The following is a 14,587-nucleotide window of genomic DNA, read 5'->3' as shown; positions in this document are numbered from 1 at the left end:
CGTAAATGCTCACCTCGCTATAGTTAGAAAATACAAAAAAATATATGTTGCATGCATTTAGGAATAATTGGTACATTTAGGAACGAGTTGATTATAATTTGGTTATTTAAAAGCGAAAATCACAAAAATATGCATTTTGTTGTCATCGTAATTTTACTAAAATGTTTTAATTCGTGTGATATTTGTTGTGGGGTATTAATTAATATTTTTGTGTGTTTAATTTTGGTTTCTAGGAATTTTGTCTAGTTGTAAAGAAGGAAAATACCGGATTTGGGCCAAAATTTAAAAATCAGGCCCAAACCAACTTGCAACGACCCAGTCCAAATAGGTCTTCTTAGAGACGCCCCAAACGACGCCGTATTGGCATCACCCTTTTGAGCCGTTGATTGATTCAGAGGAACGGCCCAGATCAGGCCAATCACTTACCCAAACGACGCCGTATAGGGCCGTCTAATCTCAACCGTTAACCCAATCCCATCCAACGGCCTCAGGCCATTCCCATATGTCCGACCCGTTCAACCCCGGACCAGCCCAACCTCCTTTTAGGTGGAACGACACCGTTCCTCATTAAGTGAAAGATCCTGGCCCTCGATCTCACTTCATCCAACGGCCAGGATCTAACCACCCACTACGTATATAAACTCAAACCCTTACCCCACGCCCCCATCTGAACACCCGCCTTCATCGTCCCAAACCCAAACCCAAACCCAGGCCTCCCAAACCCTAGCCGTCCCTGTGCACTCTCACCGTGAACCCGACGGCAACGACGCCGGTGACCACCAAAGTAACACCCCTGATGCACCTCACCACCCTGAACACGGATCTGTTACCCCCTTGCCTCGAATCATTCCCCATCACCTCGAATCTTCGTTTGAAGGTTCGAGCAAAACCCCGATCTACACCAACCCACCCCAGATTCACACCAGCCATTACCCTAGCCTCACTCGTGACCAAACCAAGCTTGGTTTGGTCCGAATCTACCCACAAATCCCAAAACCCCAAATCTGACTGTTCGAACCCTAGAACACAAGAATTTTTGGAATCCGGTTAGATTAAACGGAAGGTTGGGGTCTAATAAACCTTAATCGAAGTGTTCTCGGTCGAGAACACCTCGATTAAGATCCGTTCGACCTCAAAAGGGCAAATCCAGCTCGGGCCTGGGTCGTCTGTGTTTAAGCTTTTCAGAGTAAGTTCACTTTTCCTTTTCTGTTGTTTGTTTTAGTTTATTTTAGTTTATCGGCATGGTTAATTAGTTTGTTTGTTTATTTCTGGGATTTTCTGTCAGTTGTTCTCCATCTCCGTAAGACCTTTTATTCGGTCGATTGTTATTCTGTTTATGGTTGAATACGTATAGTGATATACATATTTCAATTTGATTAATATCGTCGAATCGATAATGCATGTAGTCTCCCTGTGTCGTGCAAAATTGTCAAAGACAGTTGATGCCCTATTTGTGTTGTTTGTTTGATCGACTGTTTGTTCTATGTTATAATTAGTATAGTCGATTAGATAAATGTCGTCGACTAGTTTTATAGGACTGAATGTTCAAATATTCTGATATGTATAACTTCATATGATGGATCGAATCATTGTCGTTTATCGGATTGTTTGATATTATCTGTGAATGGTTTGTAACTGCAATGCAATAACTAGAACTCAGTTTAGGGCAGCTTTGAATTTGAACTTTCAGAAGTTCAAAATGTCCTACTGTTGCAGTAGGGTAATACAATAATAATCAGGGTTTAACAGGGTTAGTTTGGGGGTTTGAAAAGATCAGAAATGTTTAGTTTAAGTTGGGCTGACAATAGGGTACTGAAATAGGATTAAACTAATGCAATAGTGGGTAACAAGATTAAATGGCATGGGGGAGGTTGATTAAAATAAGTTAAACACCCATAACTTTGATTAAAAAAGGAGAAAAGCATGCGGTATGGGGAGTCTATCAGGAATATCATGGGCATTTTGATTAGTTTAAGGGGTATGGGCAGAGTGGGGAGGCAGCCTGGGGGGCTTACCATTTCTGGCCTATAAACAGGCTCATTGAGGACAGTTTTAAGGGGGGGAATTTTTCGAGAGGATATTTTGGAGAGGATTAATTCTGGAAGGAAAGGGAAAAATTGGTTTAAGGCTGGACAGTTAAGTTTAGAGGCTGGACAGTTTTAAGTAAGAGAGAAAAGAAAAGAAAAAACAAAAAAGGTCTTCCAACCTTTAGAGGATAGTTTGTTTCAGAGTAATAAAGAGTTAAGAGTGTGTTGGTTTTGTCGACCATAACAATCAGAAGCTACTGCTTTTCTGCATCTGTTTCCTTCTCTGTTAACCTGTATTTGTTTTGATGCTGCTGGGCTGCAAATACTTGATTGAACACTATTTCAGCTGAGTTGTTTTGGGTTTTCTGTTGGTCTGATAGTTCACTGGTCTTCTGCTTGGTTTAAATCTGTTGTTGTTTCCTCCTACTGGTTATTATTGGATTTTCTTGCTGGGTTTGTATTAGTTTTGAACATCTGCCGGCTGGGTTGTTTGCTGCTGAGTGCTGCTTCTCTTGTTACTGTTGTTGCTATGTATGCTACTGCTTCCACTGATCATTCCTTTCTTCTTTTGCTTTTCTCAATACCAGGTACACCACTGATACACTGTCAATGTAAGCTGAAAGTTGAAACATGAATACAAAAAAGGAAGAGTTGAAGTTGTTTTTTTTGAATCATACATAGTCTGTATATTGAACATTAAGTTGTGTATAATAGTTCACATCTTCTATTAGGATAATGAAGGTAGCCATCATGTATAACTGAACGTCATGTATGGCAACTTAATATCATACTGTGTATGTATGCTGGTAGATAAAAAGGGTGATAGTGTAGTAAGCAATATCTTGAATTTTAGCTATGTTTATGGTTAGCATATCTTCTAGCGCATGTTAAGTGCTGAACTATCCATTGCTAGTTAATCTCACTTCATTTAGTAGGCTGCCTCATTATAAATTGCAACAATACCGTTAGAATGAAATAACACCGGTTCCCATTTCAGCCTTATAAATGTTGGGCCTGAGTCAAATGAATTAACAGGCCCTTATCGGAAAGGGAATGGCCCAGGTCCAGTCCATACAGTGTACGCTGGGCCTGGGCCCATAACTACCAAACGGACTGCTCGTATCACGTCTCTCTTTCAACAAATCACGTTCGAAACTTAACTATAATAACTCATAGGTATGTAAATAAAGTAGGACTTTTTCATTTATTTTAGATGCAAACAAAATAGAAAACATAGCCACTATAGGACGACCTTTTAAATAAAAATGAGACGAGCCTCACCAAATAAAACGCACAGATTGCGGGGCCCTCACAAAAAATGTATGTGTTAATTACTTAGAATTTGGGAGGGACTGTTTAGTGAATTTCACTGCCTTCCCCAAAGATAATAACGCGTTAGCCTCTTTAGACGCGATTTAATTAAATTACTTTCTTAAACTCGGGTGCACATTTATGTGACCCAAATCCAAATCTCAGCGGAGTCGAAATGTGTCTCTAATCACGGGTACATTGATTGTGACGTGGTTCGAGATGCGTGTCCACGACGTTGCAAATTCCTTTTAAAAAATAAGAATGAGATGAGCTTCGCCGAATAAAAATACAAAATTGTGGGGCCCTCAGTAAATATTTGCTTTAAAATTGCTTAGACTTCGGGATGGACCGTTTAGCAAAATTTCACGGCCCTACCCAAAGTAAATGATACGCTAGTCGCTTTAGGCGCGCCTTTAATAATTTAATTTTCTTAAACTCGGGTGCACATTTATGTGACCCAAATCCAAATCTCAACGGAGTCAAAGTGTGTCGACGACCACGGGTACATTGATTGTGACGCGGTTCGAGATACATTTTCACAACGTTGCAATTCCCTGTAAGATAATAATAATAATAATGAAAGCGGTTAAGAGTTAAAATCTGCACATAAGTTCATATTTATATACAATCAGATAATCAAGCCGAATATGATAGTTGAGCGACCGTGCTAGAACCACGGAACTCGGGAATGCCTAACACCTTCTCCTGGGTTAACAGAATTCCTTATCCGGATTTTTGGTTCGCGGACTGTAATACATAGTCATTCTTTTCCTCGATTCGGGATTAAATTGGTGACTTGGGACACCCTAAATCTCCCAAGTGGCGACTCTGAAATAAACGAACAAATCCCGTTTCGATTGTCCTTTAATTGGAAAAACTCCTTCACCCCTCGCGGGGGCGGAAAAAGGAGGTGTGACAGCTCTGGCGACTCTGCTGGGGAATGTAGACCCAGAACCACTGGTTCAGGGTTAGAAATCGAGCTTAGAATAAATTGTTATGTTTAGCTTTATCTGATATTTTTATGAGATATGTGCTTCATGTGCAAAATAATGTGTGTTACCGCTTTAATATTATTTGAACTGTATATAAACTGTGCCGAAACCCTTCTCTTCTTACCTCCGGGGAGAAGCTCGCTGGTCGAGACTCCCTATTCTGTTAGTGTCATACCTTGAAATAAGAAAGATACCGGACAAGTTACAAAGTCGGACGATCCCGCGGGTCCCCGGTACGTAGCCCCCTCCTTGACTTGAGTTGTCCGCTCGGGTAAGCCAGATCTAGAACAAAGCCCAGTTTGAAACATAGTAAAATATGACTTCATGCCGGATCCCTAGTAGGAAAACGCTTATTTGCATCACGTTGCATCTGACTTAGGGGGCTCAACACAGGGGTTGGGCCCGTCTAGGAATAGCAACCTGGAACAAAAAGACCATCTTGTTGCATCTTGTCTGTTGGCGCATTTAATTTGCTTCGAACTTGCATGTTGACCGGTGGGTGATAAAGAGAATTTTGAAAAATTAAGAGTTGCTCATTTGAGAAAAACCAATGTCCAAATAATTTTGATTTTTGAGGAAAGAGAATTGGATTCGTGATTTAGCTAATTTTCTTACCCGAACTACGTCGGTTTGATTCTCACCGGATGTGGGATACGTAGGCAACCCTTATCGGGTCCAACTTCTTATTTTTGCAAATAATAATAATAATAATATATATATATATACATATATATACATATATTGCTTCTTTCATAAAAGAGTCGGGTGATGCCATTTTGCGAAAAATAGCCGAATGTTCCCGAAAGGGACGCCGGAAGGCTGTCTTTGCACAAACGGCCGCTTTTGGCCATTTTTCTTACCTTTTGGCCGGTTAAAATCCCACTGCCTTAAAATCTTCACCCCTGAAGAGCTGAAAGGCCGTATTGGGAAAATCAATCTTGCTTTTCTCAAAAATTAAGGAAAACGGGAAAAATGGTTTTGGAGTCAAAATAAAGATTTTTGCTTTCGTCTAAATCACCTTAATAAATGTGCAGAATGAGCACGAGTAAGAGTTCATCTGGGGCCATTATAAACAGAGTCCCTTTGGGCTTACGCATGTGGTGGAACGACTTGGAAGAATCAGGGCGAGATACAATCAAAATATACTTAGGAAATTTGGTTGGATTGCTGGACATCGATCCGCGAGGGGACATTATAAGGGCTTTAATTTCATTTTGGGACTCGACACACAATGTATTTCATTTCTTGGACTTTGAGCTCACCCCAACGCTAGAGGAGTTGGCAGGGTACATCGGATGTCCTAAAATCCCTATGAGAGAACAGTATCTCATTGCACCAAGGACCGTGACCATACACAGGTTCCTAGACACCGTAAATATCCGCAGAACGGTACACAACCCAGAGTTGTCAGAAGGGTTTTGTAGTTTGGCATTTCTGTACGACAGGTACGATCATCTTGGAGGTTTCAACAATCCTGAGAGTAAGATCTGCAGTAGGGAAAGCCGGCTGAAATGGGAAAGACATAGGTGTATTGCTTTTATGATAGCCTTTCTGGGTTTTCTGGTGTTCCCTAGAAAGGATGAGAAAATTAACATACAAATCGTTGGGGGTCGTCCGCACTTTGCTCAATCAAGACAACAACACTCTGGCACCGATGATAATAGCAGACATTTTCCGCGCACTCACTGTTTGCAAAACCGGAGGAGGTTTCTTTGAGGGATGCAATATACTACTGCAAATGTGGATGATAGAGCATCTATGTCATTGCCCTCAGTTTCTGAAATATGGGTCATCACGAAAGACTTGTATAGAAGAGTTTTCCACCAGGGTCGACGGGTTCAGCTTGCCAGAAGGGGTCGCCGAATGGGTCACTCTGTTGCGCTCCGTTTCAGCAAACCAGATAGAATGGGCATTTGGGTGGCTACCCATAGATGAGGTCATACACATGTCAGCCGTCGAGTCTCATTTGTTGTTGATGGGTCTCCAAAGTATCCAGCCTTATGCGCCAAACAGAGTATTGAGGCAGTTGGGGTGATGTCAAATAATCCCGAAGGAAGAGGATCTCAGTAGCCAGGTGGTCGAAATCGGGCCTGGTGGGCAGTTCCCTGAAGCAGTCGTTCGGAGAATTTGGAATGAATATCAAACCCTAAAAGTCGATACTTGTGTACAAGATCGGGCCAAGGGAGAAGTGTCGCCAAAATAGCTCACATGGTACAGAAGAGAGCTTGAGCACCAGAGACTAGCTAAGAGAGCTCATGTCCAAGACTTTGCAGAATCGTCGCATGCACAGTGGGGCTGGTTAAGGAGGGAGGAAGGCTACCGGGTTGAAATCGGGAAGCTAAAGCAACAAGTTGAAAGGCTTATATTTGAGAACAACGTGCAAGTCACCTCTGAGCGGGTTGAAAAGAACAAATTAGCCAAAGAAAACCAGACACTGAAAGCCCGCATTCGCCAAGTCAATAAGAGTAACAGCGACCGGCAGAAACATCGCTCCGACGAAAGATTGATAGCAGAGTTGAGAGATCAAGTCAGCAAAAGACGAGAAGAATTAGAGAGATCGGAAGCTTGCATAGCAAGAATAAAGGTTAGGTAGGCAAAAGGTACAATGGCCCGGAGGAAGCATCTGCAACAAGTCATAAGGGATTCTGAAATGAGCATCAGGATATTAAGGAAAACGAACTCCACTCTTCAGGAGCGGATCTTCAAACAAGCACGAGATGCCCAAGCTGACGGAAGGCGCTGTTACGATGCGATGACCAGAATGGAAAGACAAATGGAGAAGTTCCAGGATCGACTCGCCGACAATGCTCAAGCACTGGGAATAAAAAACCGACGAATAGAGCAATTGTTCGTTGAGAGGGACAACATTCGAGGAAGGATTGATGAGATTGGGCACTACATCTACATGAGATGCCTAGCATGTGAGAAAATACCTCGGGATACCCTCCTTGCTTCCATCATGGGCTACGTCCACCGGATCATGAATGAGTTGAAGATCTTGCAGAGAGGCCTTACACCAAAGTCTGCGGAAAGGCCGAACGATGCCTCGCGAGCCCCTAAGTTGGAATTTTAATGTATCCCTAGTTCGAGTCTTATTTGTTGGCTTTATTGTCTTCCCATATGTTGTTTTCTTTTTCTTTTCACCGAGTCAGGTTAAGAACTTTGGAATCTGTACTATTGCTGTTTTTTTGTTTAAGATAAGTAATTTGTAATAGCAAATTTTGGTGATGAATTGAACGATTCCAAAAGAATTTTTGTGTCTTTACTTTGGGGCAGAACTACGCCCGGTCTGATTCACGCGGGGATGTGATACGTAGGCAATCCACATAAGATTCGACCGCCATTAAAAAGAAAGGAAAAGAAAAAAAAGAGAAAGAAAGAAAAGAGAAAAGAAAAAAAATGGAAAGAAATACAGGGGTTCCCAAAGTACTTTAAAGGGGCAAATAAGCGAGTCGGGATGACGCATGTGTTTGAAGCAAAGCATGCTAGAAATGGTTTACTGACTAGGAGCATTGCATCCCTAATGTGCTATTATCAAATCTGTTAAACTCTAACGCTAACAAGTTTGTTGTTTTCCACAAATACCAGACAGTTAGTTGTTACAGCATTCTGGCATCACACCCTTATCAAACCAGATCCAAAGGACCGGTAACAACGAGCATGACTACTTCAGAAAATAGTACCGAGGAAGAAAGGCCGGTAAGCCAGTTGTTGAAAGAAGCGATGGAGAAGATAGAAAGGATGGGACTAGAGATGAATGCAATGCAGTTAGCTTTGGCCAAAACACAAAAGAGCCCTGAACCACTAGGGAATATGCCGGAATACCCTCACTCCGGCCCTTCAACAAGCCTCCCGAATCACCGCTATCATCAGGAGAGAAGCCCCCATATTCCCAAGCTCCACCACCCCATCAACCTCTCCCGACACCAAATGTTCCCACTTTTATGGGACCCACATCAGCCACCCTACAAAGATCAACCAGCGAGCCGTTGTTTCAGGCTCACGATACACAATACTATCCCCTTGAACCCACATTCAATGCACCAGAACCCCATACCTACAATCCGCACTTGGAGGTACCGGCGGAGATTGAAAAGCCGGTTAAGGTCCCAGAGCAAGATGAGGTAATGAGGAAGTTCAAAAGCCTGGAGCAATCCTTCAGGAACCTGCATGGATTGGGCAACCAGGTCAGCGTGGCCTACAAGGATCTATGCCCTTTCCCGGACGTCCAACTCCCGGCTGGGTTCAAGATGCCCAAGTTTGATTTGTATGAAGGGCACGGTGATCCCATGGCACATTTGCGGGGTTTTTGTAGATAAATAAGAGGGGCAGGCAGCAAAGATGAGCTGCTGATAGCTTATTTTGGTCAAAGTTTGAGTGGATCGGCATTGGAATGGTATACCAGGCAGGATTCCAACAGATGGTACACTTGGGATGATCTAGCGCAGTCTTTCGCGGGTCACTTTCAATACAATCTCGAGATAGTCCCTGACCGTCTCACATTACTAAGGACCGAAAAGAAGCCTGGGGAAAGCTTTTGTGAGTTTGGTTTCCGCTGGAGAGAACAGGCAGCCAGAGTTGATCCTCCCATGAGAGAGGGAGAAATAGTGGACTACTTCTTGCAAACACTGGATCCAACTTACTTTGGTCACTTGGTGACGGCGGTTGGAAAATCCTTCAATGAAGTAGTAAAGATAGGGGTCATGATAGAGGAGGGTCTGAGGTCTGACAAAATCTTGAATTACTTAGCGCTCAAGGCAACGACCTAGGCTATTAAGAGCAGCAGGGGAGGTGCGTTGGGAAGGAGGAAGAAAGAAGAAATCGCCACGGTTGAGGCAGGCAGTTGGTCTAGGTCCGGCAAACCATACTACAACCAACCCAGACCCCACAGGCCAAGTTATCCATACAGCTCGCCACAACACTACTATCCACCTCAAGAACCACACGTCTCTGTGCACCAAGCCCAAACATACACTCAACATCCGGTTCACCCGCAATGGCGCGCGCCGGCTCCCCAAAACACATATGCACCACCACAAAACACCTACTCACCACCACAAAACACCTATCCTCCACCAAGGGCATACAGAAACCCTCCAGTGGCAGGCTTTCGGGGAAATCAAGCTGCTAGAAATGATAGGCTATAGAGACATAGAGCTTTTACTGAGTTGGGAGAAACCTACACCGCCTTGTTCCACAAATTGAGGCAATTAGGTTTGGTTAGTCCTGTCGAGACTAGAGGACCAAATCATCCACCCCAAAATTTGGACCGATCAATAAGCTGTGAGTACTGCTCAGGAATGCTGGGGCATGATACCGAAAAGTGTTGGAAGTTAAGGCATGCAATACAAGATCTTATTGATGCCAATAAGATCGAAGTCCAGACGCCGGAGGCACCCAACATCAACCAAAACCCATTGCCAGTACACCACGAAGCTCACATGATCGAGCTGGTATACGAGGGAGGAGAGCTAAAGAAACCCTCATAGATAGTGATGACAATCCAAGCCGATCCAAAAGAAGAATCGACCGGTGTAAGACCAGGGGTACAGTTGCAGGGGGAAGGTGTCAAGCCAGTAGTGATATTGGGAAAGAGTCCGTCCACCGCAACAAAGAAACCAGAGCCAGCCAAATTAGTAATATCAGGGACACCAACCACACCCGCAGTTGTGTTGAAAGGGGTATACAGGGAACTGGTCACCATAAAGCCGGTAGTCCAATTGCCAATGATTGATAGCAAGGTCGTGCCTTGGAAGTATGAGAAGGCAGTGGTGATGTATAGGGGAAAACAAGTGGAGGAGGATAGTTGTGAGGCGCAGGGACTGACTCGATCAGGACAGTGTTTTGCTCCAGTGGAGTTGAGAAGACCCAACCCAGCTGCAACAAATAAACCTATGTCAGAAGAAGAAGCAGAGGAATTCTTGAAGAAGATGAAAGTGCAGGATTACTCCGTGGTCGAACAGTTGAAAAAAACACCGGCCCAGATCTTGCTGTTATCATTACTGATCCATTTAGATGAACATCGTCGGGCCCTGATGAAGATACTGAATGAAACTCATGTGCCCAACGAGATTTCTGTAAACCACCTTGAAACGATTGCCAATAAAATTTTTGAGGTGAACAGGGTAACATTCTTAGATGATGACCTGCCAGTGGAGGGCACGGAACATAATAGAGCTCTCTACTTAACTGTCAAATGTGAAGATTCGGCAGTTACTCGGGCATTGGTGGATAACGTCTCAAGTGCCAATATTTGTCCATTGTCCAACCTGAGCCAGTTAAAGATCGACCACGGAAGAATCCACAAGAACAACATTTGCGTCCGAGGGTTTGACAGAAGTGGGACAGCCACTGTGGGGGATATTATACTTGAGCTGACCATCGATCCAGTACAGTTTACCATGGAGTTCCAAGTATTAGATGCCGCGGTATCTTATAACCTTTTGTTGGGACGACCATGGATCCACGCGGCTAAAGTAGTGCCATCCACTTTGCATCAAATGGTCAAGTTCGAGTGGGATAGACAAGAGGTCATGCTGTACGGTGAGGACACTACATGCACCAAGGGAGGCGCCATTGTTCCCTTCATAGAGACCAATGATGATGAAGGTCCCTGGGTTTACTAGATTTTCGACGCAGTATCGGCAAACAAGATTCCCGAGGGTGAGATCATTCAGCACCCTAGGGTAGCTTCCGCAACGGTCATGATGGTTTCAAAAATGCTGGGTAATGGGTTTGTGCCGGGAAAAGGCCTGGGGTCTGAGCTTTAGGGGATTGTCCAACCTGTCTCCTTGCCCAAGAATTTGGAGACCTTTGGACTGGGGTTCAAACCGACTGCGGCAGATGTAAAGCGAGCGCGGAAAATGAAGAAGAGAGTTTGGTTTCTTCCAAAACCAATACCGCGTCTCTCAAGATCCTTTATTAGATCAAGTGTCAAGGGGTCACCAGTCCCAAAAATCCTCGGACCATTGATTGGGATGGACGGGGATTTGAATCAGAGTTTTGAAAGGCTGTTCGCTGATGTCAATATGGTAGAAGTTTGAAAGGGTTCCAGCAGAGCAGACATACAGTTTGTGGGGCCTGGGGCCAAAACCAACAATTGGACGGTTACTCCTCTTCCTATCCGGGGGGAGTCCTGGTAGTAGGCTTTGATTTTTGCTTTCTTGTTTCGGATTATTCCAGGGTGTAGTCCAAATTTCATTTTATTTTGTAAAAGTGTGAACCCTGTTATCCCTCAATTTTAATAAAATTCTCTTCTTTTGTCTCATTTTGATTTTGTTTTGTTCTTTTTCTTTCTGAACAGTTCCCTTTTTACTGGTTCTAATGACATGGCATGCACATTGGATATTCGACCTAGTCTAATAAATCAATTCGACTCCGATTTAATGATACAAGAGGTCGATTGTGACGATGAGTCTGAATATGACGAGGATGAAGCCTTCGAAGAAATAAACCGAGAACTGTGCCAATTTGAAGAGAAACCCAAACCTAATCTGAATGACACTGAGGCTATGAATCTAGGGGACGCAGATCATGTCAGAGAAACCAAAATCAGCATCCACATTGAGCCAAATGTCAAGGAAGAATTAATCAAAACCCTCATGGAGTTCAAAGATGTTTTTGCATGGTCATATGATGATATGTCGGGATTAAGCACCAATCTAGTGGTTCACAAATTGCCCACTGACCCAGCATATCCTCCGGTCAAGCAAAAGCTGAGGAAATTTAAAACAGAGATGAGTGTGAAGATCAAAGAAGAGGTGATTAAGCAGCTGCAGGCGAAGGTCATTCGGGTCACTCGATATCCCGATTGGTTGGGCAATGTGGTACCAGTGCCGAAGAAGGATGGGAAAATCAGGGTATGCGTCGACTACCGCAATCTCAACAAAGCAAGTCCTAAGGATAATTTTCCATTGCCCAACATCCATATCCTGATCGATAATTGCGTTGGGCGCGAGATCGGATCCTTTGTGGACTGCTATGTAGGATATCATCAGATCTTAATGGACGAAGAAGATGCGGAAAAGACAGCTTTCATTACACCATGGGGAACTTACTGCTACCAGGTAATGCCATTCGGACTGAAGAATGCTGGGGCAACATACATGCGAGCAATGACTACCGTGTTTCACGACATGATACACAAAGAAATTGAAGTGTACGTAGATGATGTGATCATAAAGTCTTGGCGTCAGGAAGACCATGTAGCAGACCTAAGGAGATTTTTTCAAAGACTTCGAAGGTATGATATTAAGCTCAACCCGGCCAAATGCGCCTTTGGGGTTCCATCAGGAAAGCTGTTAGGATTCATCGTCAGTCGACGGGGTATTGAATTGGATCCATCCAAGAAAAAATCCATCCAAGATTTACCACCGCCAAAGAACAAAACAGAGGTAATGAGTCTGTTGGGGAGACTAAATTACATCAGCAGGTTCATCGCTCAACTCACAGCGACCTGAGAACCCATATTTCGGCTGCTAAAGAAAGACGCTGTGGTAGACTGGACGGCGGAGTGTCAAGAGGCTTTCGACCAAATTAAAGGGTATTTGTCCAATCCACCTGTGTTGGTTCCACCTGAGCTAGGGAGACCTTTAATTCTTTATCTGACGGTCCTGGAGAATTCGTTTGGTTGCGTGCTGGGGCAACACGATGTTACAGGAAGGAAGGAGCAGACCATTTATTATCTTAGCAAGAAGTTCACAATGTATGAGGTCAAGTACACTCAACTCGAGAGGACATGTTGCGCCCTAACTTGGGTGGCTCAGAAGTTGAAGCACTACTTGTCTTCGTATACTACTTATCTCATCTCCCCTTTGGACCCATTAAAGTATATTTTCCAGAAACCTATGCCTACAGGGAGGTTAGCAAAATGGAAAATTTTGCTCACAGAGTTTGATATCGTCTACGTGACGAGGACGACCATGAAAGCCCAAGCGCTGGCCGATCACTTGGCTGAGAATCCCGTTGATGAAGAATACGAGCCGTTGAGGACATATTTCCCAGACGAGGAAGTAATGCACACAGGTGAGCTGGAATTACCCGAGGAACCAAGCTGGAAGCTTTTCTTTGATGGAGCCGCAAATGCGAAAGGGGTTGGAATAGGAGCCGTACTCATTTCTGAAACGGGACGTCACTACTCTGTTACAGCTCAGCTACGCTTCTATTATACCAACAACATGGCCGAGTATGAAGCATGCATTTTGGGTCTGCGACTAGCTGCAAACATGGATGTCCAGGACGTTTTGGTCTTGGGAGACTCGGACCTCCTGGTGCATCAGATTCAGGGTGAGTGGGAAACACAGGATTTGAAACTCATACCATATCGACAATGTTTGCACGATCTGAGCAAGCGATTTCGATCAGTGGAATTCAGACATATCCCGAGAGTTCATAATGAGGTTGCCGATGCATTGGCCACATTAGCATCAATGTTGCACCACCCCGACAAAATGTATGTTGACCCCTTGCACATCCAGGTTCGTGATCAACATGCTTATTGCAGCGTGGTAGAAGAGGAAGTGGATGGCGAGCCATGGTTTCATAACATAAAGGAGTACCTCAAGAGCGGGATATATCCAGAGCAGGCCACTGGGGACCAAAAAAGAGCCCTTCGGCGTTTGACAAATGGTTTCTTCCTCAGTGGAGGAGTGTTGTACAGAAGAACCCCAGACTTGGGATTGCTAAGATGTATAGACGCCGGTCAAGCCTCGACAGTTATGGCAGAGGTGCATGCTGGAGTTTGTAGGCCACATATGAGCGGATATGTATTGGCAAAGAAGATTCTTCAAGCAGGGTACTATTGGCTCACTATGGAGCATGACTGTATCACTTTCGTGAGGAAATGCCATCAGTTTCAGATACATGGAGATCTGATTCATTCTCCGCCGACAGAATTGCATACAATGTCCGCACCATGGCCATTTGTCGCATGAGGCATGGATGTCATTGGGCCTATTGAGCCGGCAGCAGCCAACGACCATAGGTTCATTTTGGTGACCATCGACTACTTCACCAAGTGGGTTGAAGCTAAAACTTTCAAGTCGGTAACCTAGAAGGCAGTGGTGGATTTTGTTCACTCCCATATCATCTGCAGATTTGGGGTCCCAAAAGTGATCATCACGGATAATGGTGCAAATCTTAACGACAATTTGATGAGAGAGGTATGCCAACAGTTTAAGATTACACACCACAATTCCACCCCATATCGTCCCAAGGCGAATGGAGCGGTCGAAGCAGCCAATAAGAACATCAAGAAGA

The sequence above is a fragment of the Nicotiana sylvestris genome, chromosome 4, assembly GCF_000393655.2.
Source record: "Nicotiana sylvestris chromosome 4, ASM39365v2, whole genome shotgun sequence".
Classification (NCBI taxonomy): Eukaryota; Viridiplantae; Streptophyta; class Magnoliopsida; order Solanales; family Solanaceae; genus Nicotiana; species Nicotiana sylvestris.
This window is presented reverse-complemented; position numbering follows the sequence as displayed.